The 10,998-nt window shown below is 38.6% G+C and overlaps 2 long non-coding RNA genes across 2 annotated transcripts; both read left to right on the forward strand.

The window, feature by feature from the left end:
• The first annotated feature begins 735 nt into the window (after positions 1 to 735).
• On the forward strand, positions 736 to 3,640 carry LOC126991383 (uncharacterized). The gene is made up of 3 exons (XR_007745462.1): positions 736 to 1,010; positions 1,173 to 1,307; positions 3,465 to 3,640. It is a non-coding gene; the product is annotated as an uncharacterized LOC126991383 (long non-coding RNA).
• Positions 3,641 to 4,250: 610 nt separating this feature from the next.
• LOC126991397 (uncharacterized) lies at positions 4,251 to 6,671 on the forward strand. The gene is made up of 3 exons (XR_007745476.1): positions 4,251 to 4,387; positions 5,388 to 5,470; positions 5,813 to 6,671. It is a non-coding gene; the product is annotated as an uncharacterized LOC126991397 (long non-coding RNA).
• The last annotated feature ends 4,327 nt before the right edge of the window (positions 6,672 to 10,998 follow it).

Consider the following 10,998-nt stretch of genomic DNA (forward strand, 5'->3'; position numbering starts at 1 on the left):
CATACACTGACTGAACGGCATCAGATGAGAGTAGCTCACGCACTTGCATCATCAATTTTTTTGCATGAGGGGAAGGAACCGCAATCTGCAGTCATTAGCGTTGATGTAAACAGCTTGCCACAGTCTTTAAAATTAGCTCTTCAAGATAAGATTGGTAAACCACTGTCCAACATTAATACTGTAAAATGCTTGAAAGTTGATGGCGTAAGTTACAACACAAATTCAAGTGCTTGCTATATACTGGACTGCAATGATGAAACTCCTTGTTTTGCACAAGTCAAACACATAGTGCTAGTGGAAAAGGAATGGTATTTTTGTCTCAAATTACTGTTGCCCAAGAAATATAATGAAATTGCTCATGCATATGAAGTTGAACTTCACGCAGGTTGGATTATTGTACTCCCCGAGTCTTTACTTGACAGTCACATGCACAGAACTTACAGAAAAGACAAGGTGACTTATGCTTATTCAACATTTTATGTCACCAAGTACCTTAAAGCTGCAAATTAAGATTATGAAGCGCAAAGTTTCTTACGAGTCCTTTTTTTAGCTTCTTAATTGCTTTATTTAATTAAAAAGTTACATATATATATATGTTTGGTTCAGTCTTATTAACTCAGAATGTGACTCCTTCTCTTATTTGATTTATATCTAACTAGACAATGAAATGGAAGGGCAAGACATTATAGACATCAACGAGAAGATGATAGGGAAGCTGATTCCTCCAGTGGAAAACAACTTCTCTTCTTTCGGGAGCAGGCTACTTTGAAGGACCCAACTAGTCTTTCAGTGCTGGATACCCAACCTAAAGGTGGAAGAACGTCACAGCCAACTCATGACGCAGTGGAAGCAAGAGCAAGTACTCCAGTGAGCAGTATATGTGGAGAGCCATCGTTATCATCTCTAACAGACACTTTACTGTCTGATGAGGAGGAAGTCTCTCAGCCACCTTCCACAGTTATCAATGACGAGACCTCTGGTGACCTTTGGAATGATTTGCAGAATTACAAGTGAGCTGCTGATGTTCATGTCAGGGTGTACTTTCTGTATCTGCAAAGTGTTCATGTCACCATCAATGCTAGATTCTTGAAGACTTTTTAGTCCGCTAAGCCATATTAATTAACAGAGGAGTCTTCTCTAAATCTTACCTTTGGTTATTTATGACATTTCAGACTGCCTCTTTTTCCGCCATGCGTAAAGACCCTCTTACAAACAAGAAAAAGTCCACAAGATTACCTGCCTGGAACTTCAAACAGAAGAAGAATCATTGAGGTCCTTACATGTGACCTACAAAAGAGGAATATCCTGTAAGTACACACTGTTCGGTGCATTTTTCACAATTTTAATTGTCTAAAACACACACATCAATCACTAATGAGATACATGTAGGTGTGTGTGTATGTGTGTGTGTGTGTGTGTGTGTGTGTGTGTGTATATATATATATATATATATATATATATATATAGAGAGAGAGAGAGAGAGAGAGAGAGAGAGAGAGAGAGAGAGAGAGAGAGAGAGAGAGAGAGAGAGAGAGAGAGAGATTGATAGAGATAAATATAGATAGATACTCACACACACACACACACACACACACACACACACACATATATATATATATATATAGAGAGAGAGAGAGAGAGAGAGAGAGAGAGAGAGAGAGAGAGAGACTAAAGGCCGGTCTACACTATCAGTGGGCACCTGTGGTTTTGGAGTATGGTAACGGCGAGTACCTGGAAAATGATAGTGTAGACGCGAACAACTGAAGCACCATTCCCTGACCGCTCGGAGAGTTTCTGCCATGCTTCACCACCATCCCTCGAAACTGATGAGTTGCGTGCTCCAGCACCACAGGTGCCCACTGATTGTGTAGATCGGCCTTTAGATGTTGCTCAGTTGAATATTATAGTGTATAACCTGCATTCTTTTACAAGAGATATATATATAGTACATTCACACTATAAGTACCCCCTTATCTCCCTCCAGGACACCTTCAAAACAGGGATACACCAACCTACTAGATGCCCTGTTTAGTGAATATACACACATTGGAGACCCAGTAAGAATGCATGTTTTTATTAATTTGATGTGCATTTCGCCTGTGTAATCCATGTTCTTATTATTTAATTAGAACACATATAACTCTAAATTTAATGGTTAAACGTAAATAAATGAGTGGCCGTACTAATTTTTTTTTGTCACTTGCATCAGTGAACGTGTCGTCATGTATGGGCTGTTTGACCGCCAAAAAAGTAACAATCATGCATCTTGCATGACTAATTTGCACTATTCCACAGACACCCAAATCAACAGGAACTGCAGTTATCAAGGAACGATGCTGCAGAACACTTAACCTCAGACCTTTCTATCATTTCCGACTGGGGAATGAGGAACTTAGTTTTCTTCAATGCCTCAAAAACTCAATTTCTTCATCTACCTACTCGACAAAATCTTCCACACAACTTTCCCCTATTCTTCAGTAACACACAGCTGTCTCCCTCACCCATACTAAACAGCCTTGGTCTCTCCTTTACCCCAAAACTCAACTGGAATTTTCATATCTCATCTCTTGCTAAGACAGCTTCCTCGAGGTTAGGCGTTCTGTATCGTCTTCAGCCGTTTTTCTCCCCCAATCAACTGCTTTCAATATACAGGTGCCTTGTCCGCCCTTGTATGGCGTATGCAGGCCATGTGTAGGAGGTTCAACACAGCTCTTTTGGACAGAGTGGATTCAAAGGCTTTCCGTCTCATTAGATCCCTCCTCTTATTACCTGTCTTCTACCTCTCAAATCTCGACGAGATGTTGCCTCTCTCTCAATTTTCTATCGCTATTTTCATGCTAACTGCTCTTCTGGACTTTCTAACTACATACCTCCCCGTCTCCCAGGGCCGGGCCTCGCTGTACACTTCTTTCTTTACAAGCTCACTCCTATACTGTCCAGACCCCTTATGCAAGAGTGAACCAGAACCACAAACATTTATCTGTTACTAAGCCGCGAGGTGTTTTAAGGCATGGTAACTGCATATTATTTTTATTATGTCATATCGCACTGTATACATAAAGCCGCTTATCGTCATTTTCATACTTCACACCCATTAAAAACTTAACATGTTAACTCCCACATATTTAATTTGTTGGATATTTCACATTTGTTTATTTTATTTTTTCTCACTTAGTTCCGCCTCCATATTGTGGAGAAATGCCATCACCAAAATAGAAAACATATTAAACATTAAAATCAATTAAACCATAAAGATAAAGTATCTGACACTTTGCTGAACGTTTCACTAATAAATAGACTATTCATGATTCATGAAGGTACAAGGCGAATTTACCAAGCCATAAGATAAAGTTTTGATGTTTTTCTTTTGAGATGCTTTACTTCATAGGTAGGCCTCCCGTGCGCGGAACTACTAATTATACCGTAGTTATTTTGCAATACTTTTGTAATGTGTCTTTCAACAGAAATGTTGGAGGATGTCCCTTCGTACCAAGATGAAAAACATTCGAGTGCCACTAACATCACACAACACTGTGAAAATTCTTAAAGAAAAATTTGGCTGTCCAGTAACAGGAGGTCGGAAAAGTACGGCATTGTCAGAAAAGGAAGAAGTTCAACCACGCAAGAAAAGGCAAAAGCTCAAGGTGTGGATTAAGAATTTTATCTTCTTAGTATTGTTTGCATAGTTATGACACCGGCTGCATATGTGCTTGCTGATGATGATGATATGTCTTAGAACTATCACTGAAGTTTTTCTGATAAAGTTATTTTTTCCAGGTTGATTTGGAGGACATGAAGATGATGATGTGACTACACGCGCCACCATAGATGCACTGAATGCAGAATTGAGAAAAGGGTCACCTGATCTTGCAGTGATTGCTGTAAAAATGGACAGAACATTTGTCTACCGTTGGAAAAGGATCAACGATCAACGTTTGTCAGTGGCTGACATCATCTCAGAGTTTCCAGCCCTGAGGCGAAGAAATTTTGTGAGTTTTCAAAATCTTTGTTGTCTTTTTTCGATGTTAAGGGTTGTGCTATGACGAGCTATGTTATTATCTGTCGCTGATGAATTCATTATTATTTATGAATAATTTTTATAACATATTTCAGTGAAAGCATCAGACATTTTATTCATATATATGGTGCAGAGGCCATGCACTTAACGACAAAAAAATACTATGTTTTTAACACCAAGATGTTTCAGCTTGCAGGGGAAGCTGAACGACATGGTATTTTGAAGCCCTTGAAAACTCTTACCTCCAACTCCATACATCACTACTTGAGTTGATGAAGTATACCAAGTCCCGTTGCAAAGGTTACAAAGAGTACTTCTCAAAATACCAAGAGGACTTGGACAGCAGTCTGAATGAAGATAAAAGAATCGGTAAATATTTATTTATTTCTTTAAAGGTGAACGTGATAACAATAGTCATTATTTTTAAAGATAAAGGTGATAATTTTATTTGTCATTAATAGGTGGTCAGTAGAATTATGTCACAATCACGTCAAAAAAATTATCTTTATATACTTGGTTATAGTGTCCAGACATACTAGTCGTAACTACTTTATCAAAGTTTTCTTTTTATTCTTTCGTTGAGTGTTTTTATTTCTATTGTGTCGGGAACTTTTTCCCAGTTGGGATACCACGAGTTAGTGTCTCCAGCTGTCCCTTCTCAGGCACTCCCTTTCAGCATATTCCGTTCCTTGCCTGCTCTCTCTCTCTCTCTCTCAAGTTATCCTTATTCATTATTATCACGTGTCCATACCATCTCGACGAGCTTCACTTAACCCTTTCAACCACTTGATAATCTCCCACTGCTGTTCCACTCGTAAGAAAAATCCACTTTCTGCTGTGACCTCTTACCTTTTTTTGAATAATAAGGTTTAATGATTCATGGTAAATATGTTTGCAGTTGGCTTAGATAGTTTTTAGTCATTGTTCTATTACCACCCATGACCTACACAAGAATACACAAGGATGAAAGGAGACTACAAGTTGCCGGTCGGCCTATATATACACATGACGGCTCCTAATGGTGAATCATTCATCATATTCCCATCCATAAATTTATCTAATTCCACTTGGACTTCAGCTGTGTTCAAAAGATTTAAATTGCTACTGTTTTAGTTAGTTTACATCACTCATCAACCGCCCTATTGTAAACCAAGCTGAACCTATTTCCTAGCTGAGCCCAAAACTATCTAGGATATACCAATTACAACGTGTCCTAACATCTGTTTTATTATCAGAACTTTATATTCTCTATTAATGCCCGTAACACAGTAAAATTTATTCAAACACTCAGCCCCTTTAAAACTATCACAAAACCTCTTTACCGTTTACCATTTAGTATTATTGTATTTATTTACGATTAACTTCACAGAATGTGGCCTGCAGTTTGCTGTGCAACTTCTGCCATCGCTTTTTAGAGAAGATGCGACGTATCTACTCGCTGATTCGAATGAGGTAATTTACTGTATTTTAATACATTGTATTTATGGTATGCAAATATTACTAAGAATATATTTCATCAGCTGCCTTAAAATAAAAATTCTCCTGCTTTTCTGTGCATGTGATGTCAACAGAACGTATCATACGGCAATGGCTTTTTCCGACAAAAACGAATTCTGCTAAGTCAGAAAAGGATCGAAGATTATATTTGTTTTCTCCTACTGGGCATTGTGCCAGTATAGGTGGCAAACAAGTTCATTAATTTCATAGTTGCTATTATACTTAAGTGACTCGCTAAACAAACTTTTCCCGCTCTCTTTGGTTCAGTCGTTTGACATAGATGGTCCTTCTTTCCAGAATATCAAATCTCCAGCTCCAGTTCTTACCTGTGAAGGAGGCGAATACCAGCTTCACATCAACGGGGCACCTCTTCTGGCAACAAAATCATCAAAGTTTACAAATGCTTTGGAAGCTCTGTTTCAGTCATATTGGGTATTTTCGTTGGAATACCCGAAGGAAATAGAAAAGACGTTACTGTTCTTAGAGTCATACATATTTCAACACAATACTAAACTACCTGCATGTGTCTCTACTTGGGCAAAAAAGATTGGTATGAAGTTATAATTTTCTTCACTAACTTATAAAAGACTGAATTTACTTTATCAATGCCATACATGACTGATAATTGGTGTTATTTTTTTTTATTTTTTATTTTTTTTAAGATAACCAAGTGCCATAGGAACAGGGTCAGGGATGTGTCAGAGGGCATGAGAGAAATTCACTTTCTTTTCGGTATCCAATATCAAACCTTTAACACTGCCCGACAGAAATCCTTTGTGTTTCAAAGTTTTCTACATATGTTATTGCAAATTTACTAAAAGAACTCTTCTTTCAATAGTAATTAAGCATGTAACTTGTCTTACTCACTGTTGTCTATTTTATGGTTTTTAGAATAGCAAATTTATTTCAAGGACATGTTCTTTTCAGAGTAATTAAGAATATCATATTTTTTTCTTTTATTTAGAAGCTCTACGTTTAAAGACAAAGAACACTTTACTTTACATTTTTGTCATGCTCAGCCGCAAATGTAGAACTTATCTCTCATTGGCTCATATAGGTTAAATAAATGCTATGTGGTTATATGGCATTGATTTTCACGTATAAATTTGTTTTCATGAAAATGATATGTAAGAAGGGAAAAAAATTATATATATATATATATATATATATATATATATATATATATATATATATATATATATATATATATATATATATATATATATATATCACTGCATGTGTGTTACATGTGCCTGATATCTATGATGTTATTGATGTGCCTTATACTAATTTTCAAATAGCCATAAAAAGTATGTACACCAATATTCCTATAAGACATATATATAGATATATATATATATATATATATATATATATATATATATATATATATATATATATATATATATATATATATAAATATATATATATATATATATATATATATATATATATATATATATATATATATATATATATATATATATATATATATATATTTTTTTTTTTGGTGTCTTCATGTCATCTGTATACTGCGTGTAGCTGTGTACAACTTTAATCTATTTTCTATATTTTTATGCCTTATAATTATACTTATAAACGTCTGTAGAAATTATAATAAACTTTTCAACTGAAGTCCTCTTGTGATACCTAATCTGTAGCCATATATAAGGGTATAATGGATTAAGGTACGATGGTATATATATAGCCTAGAATACCCTGCAGCAGGGTATCTTTTGCCTTGGATATACCCCGATGTAAAGGTATTGTAAATATATGTTATACCCTTCATAGGGGTATTGTGTTAAGGGTATATCACATTTCTAAAATACCCCAATAGGGTCTACTATTTCGAACACCAGATATACCCTATGTCTACCCTTTTTATACCTTTAATTTTTTACAGTGTAGCTCTCTTAAGTCTTTTTTTTTTTTTTACATCCTGAAAACATCATCATGGGACTGTAATCTTACAGGTGATATCAGCTATCCATTCGATCCCTTTCTGATGACTAGTCCGCGATCCCACACCGGCACGAAAGGTGCGCTTCAACATGACACATATACGGATACGTGTTGTTGTGTTGTAAACATTTGGACTTCTAAAGAGCCGCTGCAAGTGACAAACTTTTGTTCCCAATAACTAGCGCATTCACATACGCTAATCACCCTGTAAAACTCATTGAGAAGTAGATTACTAACTTGTTACAGCATTAAAGTGATTGAAAATGCAAATATAGTAAAAAATGTTAGGTGTGACGGGGCAGATGGGAGTGCACAAGACTAGTGCATAAGATGCATCCCTGGTTTGCTTGAAGAGTCAGGATTATTAAGTAAAGGTGTTGATGGTTACTTGGGGAGATTTGTTTTTACAGCTATCACTGTTTACAGGTCCCTTCACGTGTCTGGGGGCGCAGTGCAGTACGCCCCCATCAGATGTCTAAACACAATTACCTCCTATCTACTGGTTCCAGTTCCCAAGCACGTACAAATTTACGTTTCTGTAAGGTGGAAATGGTAACTGTAATCCATTATTTTGTGTGCTCCCTGTAGAGTAATCTTTGGTTATAATATAGCAACTTAAAATAGTGGTCACTTTCAATCTTCCAGATTTCTGGCTGTGTCAGTGCAGTTACTGTAAGAGATGAAATAATGCAAAACTATATCAGACACTCAGCACACCAAAAGTAACATAATATTTTGTGAGTGCCTTTAAAACCTTATTTCCTCCTTAGCTGGAAAAAGATTAGAAAGAGGAGGACGCTCCTGTGCGTGGAGCAGCCACTGATCGAGGAGCCGGGAGCAATGCGTGCTGAAATAATGGCTCTGCATGAGAAGCAGAGTGTGTGTGTGTGTGTGTGTGTGTGTGTGTGTGTGTGAGAGAGAGAGAGAGAGAGAGAGAGAGAGAGAGAGAGAGAGAGAGAGAGAGAGAGAGAGAGAGACTGTATGGTTGTAAATATATATAAATATTGTCTTGTCATTACACGATCTAATTTTCAAGGAATACTGTAAAGTGTTAGTTGTCAAAAATGTCTTCTCAATCCTCATGAATAAACACATTGCCGTAGAGAGAGAACCGCTCTATCATACACTTCAGATGATGCCTGTGCTCCGGTAACTGTAAATGATGTTAGCACTACACGACAAGCAGGTAACCGCTACAACGGCCTGTTGATGAACATTACAAAGGCAAGATGGCAGAACCTGGACGTGCTGGATGTAAAATTGCCCTGTTGAGGGAAGGAGAGAGCCGAGAATTAGCTGCACTGGAAGGCTTCCACAAAATGATGTATGCATGTATGCGATGAATGCATGTATGGGATGAATGCATGTATGCGATGTATGCATGTATGCGATGTATGCATGTATGCGATGTATGCATGTATGCAATGTATGCATGTTATTTCCAATATAAAGTTTTAGTGTATGTTTCTTTCACATTTGAACTTTTCCCCCTTTTATGGTAGTGTTGATGGCAGAGCCTTGAGCCTCCATCAACTGTCTTTACAGATAGATAACAGGCTGCAGCTATATGGAATTCTGTGATGTACATAATACCAATGTGCCAGTCCAAATACCTATTTAGTGTCCATGTCTCACAGCCATACAGTAAAACAAGGAGTCCACAACACCGTGGTCCAAGCCAATCCGCCGTAGGATTTCCTGGTGAGACTCACCGTTGTCATGAACTACGCTACCAAGGTATGGAAAATTTTCCGACATCTCACAGTCCTCGCCACACGCATGTAGACTTTACTGTTTCATCTATCAAGCCTCCTAACTAATGTACTTTGTTCTTGGCCAAGGAGACCTGAAGCCTCCTCGTGCAGCCTCGAGAACCGTCACTAGAACCTCCTACGACTCCGCAAGGATTACTGTATCATCGGCGAATAAATGGTCATTGACCCTGGCATTGCCAAAAGATACTCCACAATGACTGAAGTCGATGGTGCCAGGACACAGCCCTGCCTCACTCCCGCATTCACGGGAAAGAAGCTGGACAATCCCCCCCCCCCTTCCCCCCCACTTCACAGCACACACTGTCCCAGAATACATGCCAGCCGGCAAACAAATAGTCCTTTCAGGAATCCCACGAAATCTTAGCGAAGACTATATCTCTAATACTGGAGAAAACACTGACAGAGATGATTTCATCAGTGATAATACTCAGGAACATAGTGATAGTGATCAAGAAAATTACGTAGAAAATCCATATACAATCTCATCAGACTCGGATCCATCTTCACATTCACAAGTGACAGCGGAATTTGAGTACGATGGTGACTATGACACTGATAGCTCAGACAGCTCTTTAAGGCCCTTTAAAAGGAGGAAATATTAGGTAAGATTTTTCATTTAAATAATTTATATTATGATATCGTTCATCTTGTTAGGAAAAGAGCTGGCGGTAATCTAATATTCATGGGTTAATAATAGTATATGGTTCAATTTTATTATTTATGTCCGTTTTATTTCTCACCAAATGGCAAGAGAACGGCAGAAAAGCAGCTGCGGTAAATCAGTAGACGCCCTCCTTGTGCTGTATACGTTTAAAAAGGCTAACTGCTAACCGTTCATCCACATAAGCGAGGAATCGCCGGTAACGCTGCTCCACACCGGTACCATCGCTCTTCTGTCTGCTGCTCGTTCCCTGGGAAGTCGAACGGCGTGGGCTACCCTTCGACTCTCTCCAGTCTTCTCCTGTTGCCATCTTTTGGGAGTACAAACCCGAGTCCCCAGGTACGTCTTAGCTAGGCTAGTGCTTCCCCCTCATCTTCAAGTTAATCGCCAGTGTCGCTGCCAGTGAGTGCACGTATTAGTTTGTGGGGGATGATTCAAGCTAGCTAAGCGACCGTACGGGCCGGGGGAGTTATATGTACATTTGTCTGTCGTGTGTGTTTGTGGTTCAAATACACTAGTTGTCCTACAAGTGTTGTGTTGTTTGCATTCCACTCCTTGGGGGACTAGATACCTTATTCCGGGGCTAACAAGGGCAGCGGAAGCGAGAACGTAGCTCTCTCGCCCTATCTGCCGCCCTTACATAAGTGGCGACCTCGCCAGGATTACGGTACTAGTTTCTCTAGGAGTGGATGGTGGTTGTCGCGCCTAGCGCGCGCCTTGCTGTCTGAGGCCCGAAGCAAGGTTTGCCTTTCCACCGTGTTTCTTGTCGACCGTTCGGTTGTGCGAGTGGATTGGTAGGACGCCAAGTCCGATTTTCTTTGCTGCTCGTTGACCTTAGTTGACCCAAGTTATCTTTGATGTAGATGTCAAGGGATTGTTGTTTGTTTGCGGTGCCGGTGTTTTTATTTTTTTGGTGGTTTTGTGTTCGGGTCTAACTTATTAACTTTTGGTGTTTTGTGTATTGAGTTCAAGTGTACCATTTTTTTTTCGGTGTCGGGATTTGTTGTACAGGCGTCTTTCTAGTGCCGAGGACACCTTTGATTTGTTTCATCTATTTGCCTTTCCTTGCCAGTATGTCCCTC

This window comes from Eriocheir sinensis, chromosome 7, assembly GCF_024679095.1.
Source record: "Eriocheir sinensis breed Jianghai 21 chromosome 7, ASM2467909v1, whole genome shotgun sequence".
Taxonomy (NCBI): domain Eukaryota; kingdom Metazoa; phylum Arthropoda; class Malacostraca; order Decapoda; family Varunidae; genus Eriocheir; species Eriocheir sinensis.